At 36.4% G+C, this 17,747-nt stretch overlaps 1 pseudogene; it reads left to right on the top strand.

The window, feature by feature from the left end:
* Window positions 1-12,846: 12,846 nt before the first annotated feature.
* On the top strand, window positions 12,847-15,715 carry LOC118854979 (annotated as a pseudogene).
* Window positions 15,716-17,747: the final 2,032 nt, after the last annotated feature.

Here is a 17,747-nt window from a genome sequence, read left to right as displayed (position 1 = left end):
GAATTGGTACTTTTCATGGTTATAATGAAAATGTGGAGAGTAAGTGACATTCTCTCCTATGCATTGTGATGCAGGTTAAGAAATCCAGATGGCTTGACATGTATTCTAGTGTTTTGCAGAACATATTGCAAAATGATTTTGCAAAAAGAAAATAGGATTCAATGCACCAAATGGTGAAGAGGGAGTAATTCCAAGTAGGATGGGAAATTCTCAGGAGAGAATCATATTGTAAAGGTGCAAGAGGAAAGATTTCCAATTAGTAGGAATAGATGAAGCTCATTTGAATTTAACCACATGTTAAAACACGGAAATCTACAACAAAGTCGATTTTAAAAAATGAATGGTCAAATGATGGCAACAAGGCAAAGGAACAGCAAGGATATCTGAGTGTTGTTCTGTCTGATAAAAATACTCTCAAGAGCATTAAACCTCAAAACGAGCAAAGGCTAATAAGTCAGAAGGAAGACCCACAAGGAAGAAAAAGACCGTTGTTTGCTTTGGAACCATAAAATGAAAACCACAATCGTGAGAATACCTAGGTACTCGAGTTTTACTTTCTTCATATATATTTTTCCCTGCCAAGTGGAATGATCTTTGCATTACAAATGACAGAACAAAAATTACCAACAAAGAGTTGATACACAAGAAAGTTAACAATGTTTAATAAAGGAGAACATAGTTGATATTGATGAATTCATATGACTTAGAGAAGACCAATTGTATTCTCAGGCACCAGAGAATGTATTTGAACTGACACCTCATTGTTAAGCTGCTGTGAATGGCATTTGAAAGAGCAAAGCACATGAGAGGGTTAAACTAATATTGGGGGGAAAATGCTACCTCAAATTTCATAAATGGGGAAAAGTGAATTCCCCATATATATTAGAGAGATTGACTTGAATTATTAGGGAAATTCTAGAAAAAGAACACTAAAATGATAACAGGTTAGTATTTACAATGAAAAAAGAGGTTGACCCAACAAAGTTCAAAGGATCATTGCCATTCTGGATGCAATGCCCTAGTCTGTCCACTGAAAGATTCTTGGGTTTTGTCCCTGTTTCATCTGCTAACCAACAGAATAGTCTTCAGAAATCGATGATAGATACCCATTTATTTTGACATATGGTGTAAGATATTGGTCTAGGCCCAGTTTCTGCCATACTAGTTTCCAGTTTTCCCCGCAGTTTTGTGAAATAGTAAATTCTAAACCCAGTAGCTGGACTCTTTGGGTTTATCAAAGAGTAGATTGCTATAGTCATTGACTACTCTGTCTTCTGTACCTAACCTATTCCACGGATCTACCACTTTATTTCTTAGCCAGTACCAACTCTTTTTGATGACTGCTGCTTTATACTACAGTTTAATATCCGGTATGGCTGTGCCACCTTCCTCAGCATTTCTTTTCATTAATTCCCTTGATATTCGGGGTCTTTTGTTCTTCCAGATGAATTTTGTTATTATTTTACCCAACTCTGTAAAATAATTTTTTGGTAGTTTGATTGGTATAACAAATAAGTGAATTAATTTAGGTATAATTAATAAGTAAATTAATTTAGGTAAAATTGTAATTTTTATTATATAAACTTGGCCTAACCATGAGCAGCTGATGTTTTTCCATTTAATTAGATCTGACTTTATTTGTGAAAGAAGTGTTTTGTAACTGTATTCATAAAGGTCCTAGGTTTGTCTTGGTAGACTCCCAAATATTTTATGGTGCCTACAATAACTTTAAATGGAATTTCTCTTTCTGTCTTTTGCTGTTGGGCTTTGTTTGTAATGTACAGGAATGTTGGTGATTTATGTGGGTTTACTTTGTATCATGCAACTTTGCTATTTTTTATTATTTCAAGTAGTTTTTTTCTTGATTCTCTAGGACTTTCTAAGTAAATATCATATCATCTGCAAAAAGTGATAACTTACTTTCTTCTTTGCCCATTCTAATTCCTTCAATTTCTTTTTCTTCTCTTATTGCTAAAGCTAACACTTCTAGTACCACATTGAATAATAGGGGTGATAATGCATATCCTTCTTTCACCCCTGATCTTATTGGGATGCATCTAGCTTATCCCCATTACATATAATGCTTGCTGATGGGTTTAGGTAGATGCTGCTCCATTTATTTCTATGCTTTCTAGTGTTTTTAATAGGAATGGGTGTTGTATTTTGCAAAACCTTTTTCTGTATCTATTGAGAAAATCATATGGTTTCTCCTAGTTTTGTTGTTGATATAATCAATTATGCTAATAGTTTTCATAATATTGGACCAGCCTTGCATTCCTAGAATGAATCCTACTGGGTGGTAGTGTATTATTTTTGTGATTAGTTGCTGCATTCTTTTTGCTAATGTTTTATTTAAAATTTTGGATCAATATTCATTAGGGCAATTGGTCTATAATTTTTCTTTCTCTGTTTTCACTCTTCCTCATTTAGGTATTAGTACCATATTTGCGTCATAAAAATAATTTGACAGGACTCCTTCACTTATTTTCCCAAATAGTCTATAAAGTATGGGGATTAATTGTTCTTTAAATGTCTGATAGAATTCACATTTAAAACCATCTGACCCTAGAGATTTTTTTCTGGGGTGTTCCTTGATAGCTTCCTCAGTTTCTTTTTCTGAGATGGGGTTATTTAGATATTTTACTTTCTCTTCTGTTAACCTAGGCAATTTATATTTTTATAGATATTCATCCCCTTCCCTAAGATTGTCAAATTTATGGGCATACAAATGGCCTCATTTTTTTTTTTTGCTTTTTGGCAGGGCAGTTGGGGTTAAGTGACTTGCCCAAGGTCACACAGCTAGTACATGTGTCAAGTGTCTGAGGCCGGATTTGAACTCAGGTCCTCCTGACTCCAGGGCCGGTGCTCTACTGACTGCGCCACCTAGCTGCCCATGGCCTCATTTTTTATGAGTAAAGATGTTTGGCTGAGAAAGTAAGAGAATTTAGTTGTTTGAGAGGTTTGAGGAGATTCATGAAGATTCCTTACAGCCACTGGTGAGAATGATAAAAATAAATGGATTTGGGAAGCTTAAAACCTTTGCCTTTTGGCCTTGAAGGCTATAGTTGAGTTTACAGAATAAAAATTTGTAATTAACTCATTCATCACGCACCTCAATTTCTTCCAGCTCTTTTCAAATTCACGTGATAATAAGCAAAACATACTTAGGTGAGAGGGATGGATGAAGAAAGGAGGGGAAGAAGGGATGGATGAAAAATTAACAGATCTCAGGAAGAGAGATTATTTTTATAATGCTGAGAAGAGCAGAAATCACAAACTTGTGTCTCCCATTCCCAAGCAAAGAGTCCTTGATCTCAGTGATGTGGTCCTTGTATTAGATGATGGTGTGTCTTTGAAAGCCACACTATATTTCCACATGGGAGGAAATAAACATAGGCATTCAACACTGGATGAAGATTTCGAGAGCTCTTAACATCTCAAACTCACTATGCTAGGAATGTACAACTCAGGGTTGTTCTCCTAGAGATAGACACAAAGCTAAATATTTTGCAGAGATTTTTGTTTGATAAGATATGTGCTCTAAATGGCACTCTTTTTTAATAATTAAGATTTTTTATTTTTAGTTTACAATGCTCAGTTCCACATGATTTTGAGTTCCAGATTTTCTTCCTCCCCCCTTCACCTTTCCCTCCCCAAGATGGCATGGAATCTGATATATCTTTTACATATAACTTCGCATTGAACATATTTACACAATAGTCAAGTTGTAAAGAAGAATTATGACCAATGGAATGAATCAGGAGAAAGAAGAAACAAATCACCCCCCCCCAAAAAAAGAAAAAAACAAAGGGAAAAAAGGAGAGCCAACAGTGTGCCTCAATCTGCATTCATACTTCATAGTTCTTTCTCTGGATGTAGATAGCACTCTCCATCGTGAGTCCTTTGGAGCTGTCTCTGCATATTGTGTTGCTGAGAAGAGCAAAGTCTGTCAGGGTTAGTCCTCACAGAATCCATATATCTGTGGTTGTGTATAATGTTCTCCTGGCTCTGCTGTTGTACCAGAAGTCAGTGAGACATGCCACAGAATATAAGTTTTAAATGGAGAATTTATTAGCCGGTGACCATTTTGGGGTTCCACCCAAATCAAAATAGCCCCGAGTTGGGGTGGAGATGTGGCTTATATAGAAAATATGGGGTACAGAGGTTAATTATCTCTTGGAACTTACAGCCTAGGTCACAGCATGATGGGTGGTCCCAGGGAACAGGAACAAAGATCCTGACAGATCAAAAGATTCTGACAGGTTATGGTTAAGTGGGATAATCTTATCTATTGACATTCCTTGGAGGAGTCACTGAATCCCAGGGATGTTTGCTAAACCAAAGCATCTAACAGGTTATCGTTCAGTGGGATGGTCCTATCTACTGACATCCCTTGGAGGAGTCACAAGGCCCCAGGGATATTTGCTAAATGCCGAAGAGACCTGAGTCCATTCTTTCTGGGGGTGTTTGTCAGAGACTAGGGGTTTTCTAACAGTAACTGATTTTTCCAGTACCACACTGCTCCTCTCACTCACATTATATCCTGTAGGTATTTCCAGTTATTACAAGTCTGTATCATCCCCTTTTCTTATTGCACAATAGTACTCTATGACCTTCATATACCACAACTTGTTCAGCTATTCCCCAGTTGATGAGCATCCCCGTGATTTCCAATTCTTTGCTACTACAAAAAGAGCCACAATAAATATTTCTATACACACGGGTCCTTTTCCCACTCATGTGACCTCCATGGGATACGACCCTAGAAGTGGTGTTGCTGGGTCAAATGGTATGCACATTTTCATAGCCCTTTGGGCATAGTTCCAGCAATGTAACAGTATTCCAATTTTCCCACATCCTCTGCAGCATTTATCATTTTCCTGTTTTGTCATTTTAGCCAATCTGACAGGAGAGATGTAGTACCTAAGAGGTTTTTTGGTTTGAATTTCTCTGGTCAGTAGTGATTTAAAGCATTTTTTTCATATGCCTATAGATACGTCTAATTTCTTTCTCTGAAAACTGCCTGTTCATATCCTTTGACAATCTCTCAATTGGGAATGACTTGTATTTCTATGAATTTGACTCAGTTCCCTGTATATTTTAGAGATGAGGCCTTTATCAGAGACACTGACTGTAAAGATTTTCTCCCAATTCTCTGCTTCTCTCCTAATCTTTGTTGCATTGGCTTTTTTGTACCAAAACTTTTAAATTTAACATAATCAAAATTATCCATTTTCCATTTTGTAATGCTATCTCTTGTTGGGTCATGAATACTTTGCTTTTCCATAAATCTGATAGGTAAACTATTCCTTGCTCTCCCAAATTGCTTATGGTATCAGCCTTTATTCCTAAATCATGAACCCATTTTGACTTTATTTTGGTGTAAGATATTGGTGTATGACCAGTTTCTGCCCTACCATTTTCCAACTTCCCCAGCAGTTTTTTTTGAAATAATGAATTCTTACCCAGAAGCTGGATTCTTTAGGATTCTCAAAGAGTAGATTGCTATAGTGATTGAGTACTACATCTTATGTACCTATCCTATTCCACTGATGCATGGCTCTGTTTCTTAAGCAGTACCAGGTAGTTTTGATGACTGCTGCTTTATAGTACAGTTTAATATTTGACATGGCTAGGTCACCTTCTCTAGCATTTCTTTTCATTAGTACCCTAGATTTTCTAGACCTCTTCTTCTTCCAGATGAATTTTTTTTTTATTATTTCATCCAGCTCTGTAAAATAATTTTTTTGGTAATTCGATTGGTATGGCACTAAAAAAATTAATTAATTTAGGTAAAATTGTGATTTTTATTATATTAGCTCAGCCTAACCATGAGCAACAGATATCTTTCCATTTAATTACATCAGACTTTATTCGTGTGAAGAGTGTTTCATAATTATGTTCATATAAGCCCTGGGTTTGTCTTGGCAGATAGACACCCAAATATTTTATAGTGACTACAGTAACTTTAAAGAAATATCTCTTTCTATCTCTTTCTGTTGGGCTTGTTAGTAATGTATAGGAATGCCGAGGATTTATGTGGGTTTGTTTTATATTCCGCAGCTTTGCTAAAGTTGTTTATTATTTCAAGTAGTTTTTTACTCCATTCTCTAGGATTCTCTAAGTAAATCATCAACTCATCTGAAAAAAGTGATAATTTAGTTTCTTCTTTGCCTATTCTAGTTCCTTCAATTTCTTTTTCTTCTCTTATTGCTACAGCTAACACTTTTAGTACCAAATTGAACGGTAGGGGTGATCATGGACATCCTTGTTTCACCCCTGATCTTATTGGGAATGAATCTAGCTTATCCCCATTACCAAATAATGCTTGTTGATGGTTTTAGGTAGATGCTATTTATAATTTTAAGGAAGGTTCCATTTATTCCAATGCTCTCTAATCTATTTAATAGGAATGGGTGTTGTATGGTTTCTGCTAGTTTTGTTGTTGATATGATCAATTATGTTGATAGTTTTCCTAATACTGAACCAGTCTTGCATCCCTGGAATAAATCCTACCTGTCCGTAGTGCATTGTTCTTGTGATAAGTTGCTGCAATGTTTTTTCTAATATTTTATTTGAAATTTGTGCATCAATATTCATTAGGGAAATTGGTCTCCACTTTTCTTTCTCTGTTTTGACTCTTCCTGGTTTTGGTATTAGTACCATATTTGTGTCATAAAAATAATTTGGTAGGACTTCTTCTTCACCTATTTTCCCAAATAGTCTATAAAGTATAGGAATTAACTGTTCTTTAAATGTTTGATAAAATTCACATTTAAAACTATCTTGCCCTGGAGATTTTTTCCTAGGGAGTTCATTGATGGCTTGCTCAATTTCTTTTTCTGAGATAGGGTTATTTACGGATTTTACTTCCTCTTCTGTTACCCTGGGCAATTTATATTTTTGTAGATATTCATCCATATCCTTAAGGTTGTCAAATTTATGGGCATACAATTGGGCAAAATAATTCCTAATTATTGTTTTAATTTCCTCTTCATTGGAGGTGAATTCACCCTTTTCATTTTTTGATACTGGTAATTTGATTTTCTGCTTTCTTTTTTTTCATTAAATTGAGCAAAGGTTTATCAATTTTATCTTTTTTTCATAAAATCAGCTCTTGGTTTTATTTATTAATTTAATAGTTTTCTTTTCTTTTTTTTTCTTTCTTGACTTTTCTCCCACTTCTTACTCATGTTTTTCTACAGAAGATGGAAGGTGAACAGAGCTGATTATCAACTCCTAATGCAGAATCCCCCACAATTTGTCTTGGAGCTAAACGTGGACTTCAGTCCTATCTCCGTTAGGTAGGATACAAAATAGGGAGACCACAGGGAGAAGCATAACAAGCAGACCCAATTTGACAAGGGACACTGAGCTAGAACCAAGGGAGCATCTCAGCTAGAAGCCCAATTCGCAAGTTTGAGTGCCCTTATTGTATCTCCTGAGAGTGACCTAACAGGCCCACATTTCTTCTATACTCTCTTCAAGACAAGGAAAGTTTCTCCCCACTTGCTCATTGATGCTGCACTGGAGGATTCTAAACAATCAATAGTGTTTGATAAAAGGCATAAGCACCTGAGATAAAAGTTAAATTTCTTTTAGACAAGTCCCAGATACCATTTACCTGGGGGTGTCATTTCTCTAGAGATGACATGGAAATTCCAGACCTGGGGAAATGTGCTCAGGTACATCAGTCACTAAAACTGCAACCCTGGTCCTGCCCTATATATACACATAAACTGTCATACACACATACATGCCCCCTCAAACACTGATTTCTGCCATTCTGCTATTTTCTATTTTGTTTTTTGATTGTTTTGTTTTTTGAAAGAAATTGGACTGGTAAGTGACTATGCCATTATACCAGAGACAGAGATGGGTAGAAATGGAAAGCAGCTTTAATGCCTATAGCCAAGAACAAGAATGTACTAAATGCTTAATGAATAAATGAGTCAGTGAAAAAGCAATGTAGGCACATATCTATATACCAGTCACTTTGTTAAAATGGGGGGAAGGCAAAAAGAAAAGCAAAAAAAAATTATCCCTATTCTCAATAAGTTCAAAATCTAATGGGATAGAAAACATGCAAACATCTATGTACCAATGGGTGATAGGATGACATGTACATATTATCATAGAGAAGGCATTTAGATCATGGATAACTTGGAACAGCTTCTTCCAGAAGATGGGGCTTTGGCTAAGACCTGAAGGAAGCCAAGATATCCAGGAGATGGTGATAAGGAAGGAGATTACAAGTGTGAGAGACTGGGTAGCTCAGGTTAAATGAAACCACTGTTTCTGTTTCTCTTGGGAGTGGCCTAGTTATAAATCCCCCAAAATCATAATAAAAAGAAATGAGGCCTCACCTGACATCTGGAACTTAAATTGTACCTGCCCCAGGGCTGGCTAAAGACTTCTCCTCTCTTCCTGCTCTGGGCTACCCCTAAGAGGGATCAAGAGAGTAGGTTGGGGGAAATCAGTTGACATGAGCTTCTGACCCTGAGATACTTTGCACAAATTGCATCCTCAGGCACATACACACAAGGACTTAGTTACATTCTGAAGAGAAGATGAGAACAGGATATTATTACTCATTCTGACCCAAGGTGAGGAGTAGGATTTCTGTCCTCTAAGCCAAGTTCTGTTAATAGGCAGAGAAATTACCTTTTATCTTGTGGCCAGCACTGTATGTTCAGTGTCTGGAATTTCTTGCTGGGTGTGGAAAAGGATGAAAGTAAAGATCCCTGGCTTCTGCTCTCACTTTTTTCCCATCCTAATCCAACACCTGACCTCAACGTGTCCCAGCACTGGCCTTTGTACTCTGAGAAAATGTGAGCAAGTGGCTGAGAGTTCTTAGGGAAGAAGAAAAGTGATCCAAATACCCCGATGGGGGAATGTATGTTCCCTGTCCCTGTTCAGTAATGCAAAACCTGCTATTTCAGAATACAACACTGACATGCAAACTGAAAGGTCACTGACAGCAGTCTCTGAGTCTTCAATTCTGCCTCCAAATATCACCAGCTCTCAGTATCTTTCCCCATTCCAGGATCTTTCCTGTTCCCACCAGTGTTTTAATAATGTTTATGAATTTGGTTTAGTGGATTCTTACATTAACAAGGTTATTTACATGGGGATAAAAAGGTGTTGAGAAGGAAAGAATACTTTGGAGTTAGAGGATTCTGGGTGTTCTACTTACTTCATTCACCTTACTTTGGACAAATCCCATTCCTTCTTTGGGTCCCAGTTTCATCATTATAAAAAGTACATAGTAATGATTTGGAGCAGTTAAGCTCAAAGTTTCATTCCCATTCTAGATGTAATCCCTTGGTCTCTCAACTGAGTTAGGAAAGTCTCTGAGGTTCTGTCTCTGCCTAACCCATAGAACTGTCTTCAGTAATCCATATTACTTACCTAATTCTTTCGAGGGTGAGGGGCTACAGATATTTGTTTTCTTTAGGGTCTGCTTCATGTTCCATAAACAAGGAGTAAAAAAGCTGGCCAGCTAGAACAGAGTGGCTAGCAGAAATGATAGCTGAGAGTCTCAATTAGAAAATAACTACACATTTTTTTAAATGTTGCTGTAGTGTGATTAAATTTATTTTAAAATTAATTTCTAACAAAGTCTGGAATTTTTATAATTATTTGTGACTGAATGAGAAACAGAGATTTTAACAGAGATGTTTATGTTTCTCTTAGAGAATCAGATTGTATAATTTGATTTTCCAAAAATGTCAGTTTTTAATGATCTGGAAGGAAAAAAATAAGATCAGTCAGACATCTGTGAATGAAAAAATAGTCCTGCAGAAGGTACCCCAGTCTAAGACGAAATGATTAACCAAAAAGTATTTCTTAAAACACTCTCTATGTATCAGGAAATATGCTAAGAAACAGGGATCAAAAGACAGGCAAACGACGGTATCTGCTCCCTGGGAAGCTCACAGAATAATGGGGGAGAGTACATGCAAATAACCAGGGAGAAACTACTCATTTATTGCATGAATTGGTAATATCAGCAGAAGATAGATGCTACCATTACTGGGGATAGGGAAATGTTTCTTGTAGAAGAAAGGATTTTAGCTGAGACTTTCAGGAAGCCAGGCAAATCAGGAGGCAGAGATGGAGACTGAAAACACCCAGGCACAGGGGAAAGCAAATAAAAATCTATGCATTCCAGAGATTCAGCATCTTGTGCAAGGAACAGCAAAAAGGCCAGTTTCCCTAGATCACAGGGTATATAGTGGGGAAAATGTTTTAATAAGAATGAAAAATGTAGGGAGGGGGCAGGTTATGCAGGTGTTTGAATCCAAACAGTGCCTTTTATATTTCTGAACATAGTGGGTAGTATTTGTAGTTTAAATAACAGGGGTGTTGACATGATTTGACCAGCACTTTAGGAAGATCAGTTTGACATATGACTGGAGGATGGACTTTTAGTCAGGAGAGATTTAAACCAGGGAACCTAACTAGCACTCTATGACACAGATAAAAGGAGATAGTTAAGGGACCTCACCAAAGCAAGGAATCCTCAGGTAACATAAGGCCTCATTGTCAAAAATAGAGATGAAAAAGGTATGTTTCCATAATGATCATTACCTTGGCACCAATGTATGCGTTTGGAAGGATTTTCAGTTAGCAGTTAACAGGATGATGGTCCCTAATGGCAGTGAAAGTGTCCTGGAGATAAGTTTAATCAAAGAACATACAATTATTTTAGTCATAGACCTTTAATGAAATCTGTAGTAGACTAAAAATATTACACTAGATTATGCCCCCTATCATGTACAGACATACTGTCCCACTTAGATACATTTATTGGCCCCACAATGGGAAACATTAAGTATATAACAACCATAATATTCCATATTTCTCCACAGGTCATACTGGATTTGACAGCAAATTATCTTCCCAAGACACATAAGGAATGGTTTCTGAGAATGAAATGCTGGGGATAATGTACTGTCAACTGGTTGGAGTTGGAATTTTAAGGAATTGTATCCTCCTACTCCTATACAGCACTCATTTCATGTCTGGTCCAAGACCAATATAGTTAATTATCATCAATTTGACCTTTTCCAATGACACATTGCATCTTTTCAGTAGAATCTCTATATCAACAAGGCTTTGTGGGTGTTTGTGGAATGTTTCCTAGGTGAGCTTGGAAAAACAGTTACTATGAAAGCTTTTGTACATAAAGGCCCTTTGCATCTTCCTTAGATTCCTTTTGTATATAGATCTAGCAGTCATCTGTGGCATATTGAGCTCTTTTTTCTTCCTTCCTAGAGTCTATTCATTGTATCATTCAATCCAAGTATAGGTATGTTTGGGTGACTTTTTAAAGTTAATTTATGTATTTTTATTTTTTAATATTCACTTCCATAAGTTTTAAATTGGCTCCTCCTCCTTCTTCTCCCCCTTCCCATGATGGCATGCAATCCAATACAGGCTCTACATATACATTCCTATTACAAATATTTTTACATTATTCATGTTGCATAGAAGAATTAAAATGAATAGGAATATCCATGAGAAAGAACATAAAATGAAACAAAAAAAAAAAAAAGAAAATAGTCTGCTACAATCTGCATTCAGACTCCCTATTTCTTTTTCTGGATATGGATGGCAAGTTCCATCCTGAGTCTTTTGGAATTATTTTAGGTCCTCGCATTGCTGAGAAGAGCTAAATCTCTATCAAAGTCAGTCATCGCACACTGTGGCTCCTACTGTGTACACTCTTCTACTGCTTCTGCTCACTTCACTCAGCATCAGTTCATGTAAGTCTTTCCAGGCTTTTCTAAAGTCTTCTTGTTCATCATTTCTTATAGCACAATAGTATTATGTTACTTTCATATACCACAACTTTTTCAGACATTCCCCAATTCCCTTTAATTTCCAATTATTGGCCACCACAAAAAGAGCTGCTATAAATGTTTTTGTACATATGGGTCTTTTTCCCATTTTTATGATCTCTTTGCAATACAGCCCTAGAAGTGGTATGGAGTATACACCTTCTTATAACCATTTGGGTATAGTTCCAAATTGCTCTCCAGAATGATTGGATCAGTTCACAACTCCAACAATGAATTAGTGTTCCAGTTTTCCCACATCTTTTCTAACATTTATCATTTTACTGTTCTGTCATGTTAGCCAATCTGATAGGTGTCTTGCGGTACCTCAGAGTTGTTTTGATTTGTATTTCTCTAATCAATAGTGATTTAGATAATTTCTTCATATGACTGTAGATAGTTTTAATTTCTTTCTCTGAAAACTGCCTGTTCATGTCCTTTGACCATTTACCAATTGGGGAATGACTTGTATTCTTATAAATTTGACTCAGAACCATTAGCATAAGTTTATATGTGTGTGTATCATATATAGATACATATACAAATGGATCCCACATACACATATATGTGTGTATGCTTATATATATATATAATGTACACACATATATGCATATATATATATATATATTTACACATGACTATGAAAAATAGAGGTGCCAATGTATGTATGCATGCTTTGGTGTAAACAAAATATACAGAACCAAATGTAACAAGATACACAATGATAACACTTTAGGTTGTAAGAAGAATGAAAAGACAATAGATATTGAAAAATGTTAATAATCAAGCCTACATTAAAACAAGAGGCATGACAAAAGACCCCCACACTTTGCATAAAATGGAAGGTTCGTGAGTGTGTTCTTATATCTATCAAACTTTTTGATGCATTGTTGAGATTTAGGGGTTTCTGGCACCACAAAATAGAAACACAGGTCCTACCTGAATGAATTTGATCCAAGCCTTTCTTCAGCCAAAGACAAGATTTATGAGAACACCAGTCAGGATGGGAGTGATTCTAAAAATCTGCCATACCATCCCGACTCTTAAGGAATTTAAGCCGTTGACAAGACTCGTAAGGAATCTGAGCCAGTTAATGGAGGTAAGATCGATCTTATATACAGAAAGACTGTGGGAGGAATCTAGGAGTGGCCAAGTAGTTTGGGATGACTGGGAGGTAACAGAGAAGGACCCTGTGCCCTAGGCAAATGCCAGGGATTTAGATCATGTGGCCAAGGGAGAATGGGGTCTAGATAGAATCCAGGGTGGGAAGTAGCCAGGGGTGATCAGGAGGTAACAGACAATGAAGAGCCAGAATACATTAATGGTCACAGAGAACTGGGAGATCTGGCTTAGGCCACAATGACAGGCAAGTTGACTGGGATTAGTCAATGCCTCAGATAAATACCAGAGACTTGTTCAAGTGGGAAAATTCAAGAAGTTTGAAGGGAAAGTTCAAAGGAGAGTTCCTAGAGGCCATAAACAAATGGGACCTAAATTATTTCAAGGTAACAGGTAAAGGTTGCAGCTTGGTCCCATACTCCATCAGCATTATTTAGGTTTTATGATTTGTTCTCATTTTTTTTTCCTTAAACGTATTGTTTCTTATGATGATGGCTCTATGGCAGGGGAGAGATACTGGGAGAATTTTGGTGATGAAAAAGAAAATATCAAGAAATTCAGTAAATAATTTCATAAAAAGATATTCAGTTATATCTAAAGAGGAAAGTAACATCTAATAAGGGAGTTATAGGGAAAGGAAAGACAAAGGAAAGATGGCAAACAAGGGTATCATAGAGAAGGGAAAGACAAAAAAGTTTGCAGACAGGAAAGAGTGAGCCAGGAGATTAAAAAGTGTAGTAGGACAAAGAAGGGTGGAGTTTATCAAGTTGAATATAAATGTTATCAATAAGACTTGGGGAGATAGGGTGAAGGATTTCTTGTAAGGGCTATTTCTTTATATCAGAATGATAGGAAATAAACAGAAGGAGACAAGTGGGACCTTTCTTTGAGTGACCTCAATTATTCACTCAGTGAGTTACAAGCAAGATCCTCACCTGAGAAGGTGGGTCAGTTTGGTGCTATGGCACACATGAGAAGAGATGTGAAGGATGCTGAAAGTAACTGGAGAGAGAGAGATACCAGCTGGAGAAATGAGGAGTAGAAAATTGACCTTGGTGCAATGTGGATTCCAAGTGACACTGAATGATGCAATTTTGTAGTGAATGTATTCAGACAAGTTTCCTGATTTCCTGTATAGTCCATCAGAGACTCCTGAAGAAGAGCAATAGAGATTTTAGGAATCATTGAGGGACAAATGAGAAAGGGATACAAAAGTAGATAATAAAGTTTGCTTAATTTAATAAGGGTATTGACATGTGAAAACAACAACAAAGAAGAGTTTAGTTGCTGCAATGATGAAAGGCAGAGAAACAAAAAGAAGATGGTAGGATTGAAGGTCACTGTGAGGAAGAATAGGCTCAAAGGTCTTCTTGTTTCTGTTTTCTTGATCAGTCATGTCTAATTCTTTCTGAACCCACCTGGGGTTTCTTTGCAAAGGAGTGGAGTTGTTTGCCATTTTCTTCTATAGCTCGTTTTGTAGATGAAGACACCTAGGCAAACATGGTTCACAGAGTAACCCATAACCACACAGATAGTTAGTATCTGAGCCTGCATTTGAACACAGGTCTTTCTAACACCAGGGCCAAAACCTTATCCATTGTGCCAGCTTGCAGCCTGGAGGTTTCCAGGCCTATGGAAAGATGGAATGAGAAAAGATTTTCATCTAAGAAGGGAATTTTGGAATTCAATAGTAAGTCACTAACCACTGTCTGAGAAATTTTGTTGCTCCTCAAATAGGTGATCAGAAGGTAATGGAATTTCAATGGGAAAACCTAAGCATGAAACACTCACAATACCATCTGTCTTCTCATAAGTCATGTAGAATTTTAAAGCAAATCACCTTTACAAGATAGCTAAAGAATACTAACTTTTTATGAAATTCTGGGGATAGTATACCTGCAAATAACTGTAGTTGAATTCCTAGGGACCTGTATCCTCTTCTTCCTAAACAGCTTTAATTTCCTCAATGCCCAGAGAAAAAGATCTAAAAACCTAATTATCATCCATTTGGCCTTTTCCGATGCCATGGTGCTTCTCTTTAGAGGAATACCTACTGCAACAAGGCTTTGGAGGGTGAAATGTCTCCGGGATAACATTGGATTTAGAATCAAAACAAACATGCAGACACTAACCAGGAGCCTCTCCTTGTGTAGTACCTGCCTCTTGAGTATCTTCCAGGCCATCACTATTAGTCCCAACAACTCCACAATGGCACAGCTCAAAATGGGAGCATCAAAGTCCATCATTCCATGCATCCTTCTTTGCTGGATCTTCAATTTACTATTATATGTCGTTCTATTTCAATACTACGGTGGTGCAAAGAACAGAACAGAGTAAATACTGTTGCAACAATGGGTATAAATCTGTAGATTTGAATAATAAGAATCATTTTAAACTTTTATCATAATCTGTGTTTATGATACTTGCTTTGTGTGTCTCATGACCTTTTCTAGTGCCCACATGGTCTGCATCCTATATAGACACAAGAAGCATGTAAATCATGTTCATAGTAATAGCCTCTCCACAAAAATATCCCCTGAAACCAGAGCCACCCAAGCTATCTTGCTTCTAGTGGGCATCTTTGTTTTGTTTAACATATTTAGTCCCATTTTTGCTCTGTCTATGTTCTATTTTAAATACACAAAACTTGGATTATAAATACCTCAGCCTTTCTGTCTCTGTGGTATCCAGCTGTCAGCCCTTTTATTTTGATCATCACTGATAACCAGATTCTCAGGACTTGTACTCATTGATAGATGGAAAGGTTACAGTGCCTTCCTTACCTTGTAATACATATCCACACAGAAGACCTTCACAGGCATAGAGACTCAAAATGTTTAAGCTCAATGCAACATGAAAGAACAGCAAAGAAAGTCATTCAACATATTCCTGAAACTGAGGGACAAGACCAATGAACCATGAAGAAATGTTTGCTTCCACATCTCTAGCCTCCTTTCCATATTTTGGAGTTCCATGAAAAAATCCAAAGCATCTGAATAAACCTTAAAGAATAATGACTCTTCTAGGCTGGGACTATGGGAACTTCCTTATTTATCTGATGCTAATTCCTTTTTTTTGTAAATTCTTTTGACTTTTCCCTTTGAAGTTTTATTCCCAATGAACCATGTAGGGAACTGTGCTGGTTTCCCCTCACCCTCTCCAATTAGATATAGCTCCTCTTGTAATCCTGGCAATTTCATCTCCTGAATGAATTTTCCAACCAGAAAGTGATTGCTGATCAGAGAACATAATTATTTTCAACTTTCAACTGTTGCTTTTTATTAACAGATATATCAATTGGTTTATGAAATATTCATCTGAATTTTTTACGGTGTTAATGGATTTTTCATAAAATGAACTAATAAAAAGAGCTAAAAAATATATTTCCATGGGAAATTGAGAACCAAACCAATACAGAGGTGGCCCCAAAAATGTTGCATATAAACAGGCTCAGCTTAAAAAGACAATAAGAATATATTTTCGGAGTCTCTTGGAAATCTAATTAAAGGTTCTTTAAACTAAAAAGAATGGGCAGTGGAGAAGATTGTGTATGTATATCCTCAAAGGTCTATAGCAGAGAGAGAAACTTCAAAGAGTAATGAAAAGTGAGACACTTAGGATTCCATAGGAGACAAATTCTTAAAGGATAAGGAAAATTCCCAATAATGAGTTTCCTAGGGAAGGGATGCATTATGAGGACCTCTTCAGAAGCCCAAAAGGAGTATAGTTATTGAGAAATGGGGAGAAGTCTATAATGAGTCCCTTTCTTAAATAGAGGCTCTGGATCCCATAACCCTGCCCAAAATCAGAAGGGACAATCAGAGAAGCAAAGGGTTCAGATAGGATGTGACTGCCCGGAATCTTCAATTTTTCAGAATAACGAGATTTCCAACTAATAAAGTTCCAAGAGAAGGAAGACATGATGAAGAGGTCAGAAAGCAGAAATAGATGAGGATTGGGGGAAAGAGTTCACAATACAATTTACCAGATATGTTTGGAACTCTCCCAAAACCAGAACAAATAATAACTTCATGATTTCCCTTAGCAATTTGGTTTTCCAAATGACAAAGATAAAAAATCAAAGGTAGATCATTTTCTAAGTTGGATTCCTCACTTAATATAAGAAATTGCTACTTGGCATGGATGTAATATAAATGTGGAGATTAAATGACATTGTCCCCTAAACATCAACAAAGGTTAAGAAATCCAGAAAGTTTAACATATATGCAAGTTTTTGGGAGAACGTATTACAAAGAAAATATTAATGGTGAAGAGGGAGTAACTCCAAGTAGGATGGGCAATTCCTATAAAAAAATAATGCTTTAAAGTTTCAAAGTGAGTGATTTTCAATTTTAAGGAAAAATTAACCATGTATATCCACATGGAGATCAAAAATAGTATAAAAATGTTCTCATTATGAAAAAGAGGTAAGGTAACAACATGAATATTTGAGTGTTGTTCTACCTCATAAAAAATATTTTCAGGATGATCAAACCTCAAAACGAACATAGGCTAGGAAGTGACAATAAAGACAAGAAAAACATGTCTTAATCATGTTGTGGAAAATGGTGTATAAAAAAAATAAAAGACATGCATATTAACATATAGTTTGATTATAAACATCTAAGGAGATATGTGTGTATTTAAGTGTATGTATGTACAAAAAAATTATAGTATTTTATACAGTTTATCTTGAAATGGAAATTTATTGCTGCATATCTTGAATCCTTTCTTCCATTCTGCTATGGACATGACAATGCTATTTTTTCTTTTCCTGTTTTTATT

Source organism: Trichosurus vulpecula, chromosome 6 (assembly GCF_011100635.1).
Source record: "Trichosurus vulpecula isolate mTriVul1 chromosome 6, mTriVul1.pri, whole genome shotgun sequence".
NCBI classification, from domain to species: domain Eukaryota; kingdom Metazoa; phylum Chordata; class Mammalia; order Diprotodontia; family Phalangeridae; genus Trichosurus; species Trichosurus vulpecula.
Note: the sequence above shows the minus strand (reverse complement) of the source record. Positions and strands in the feature narration are given on the sequence as shown.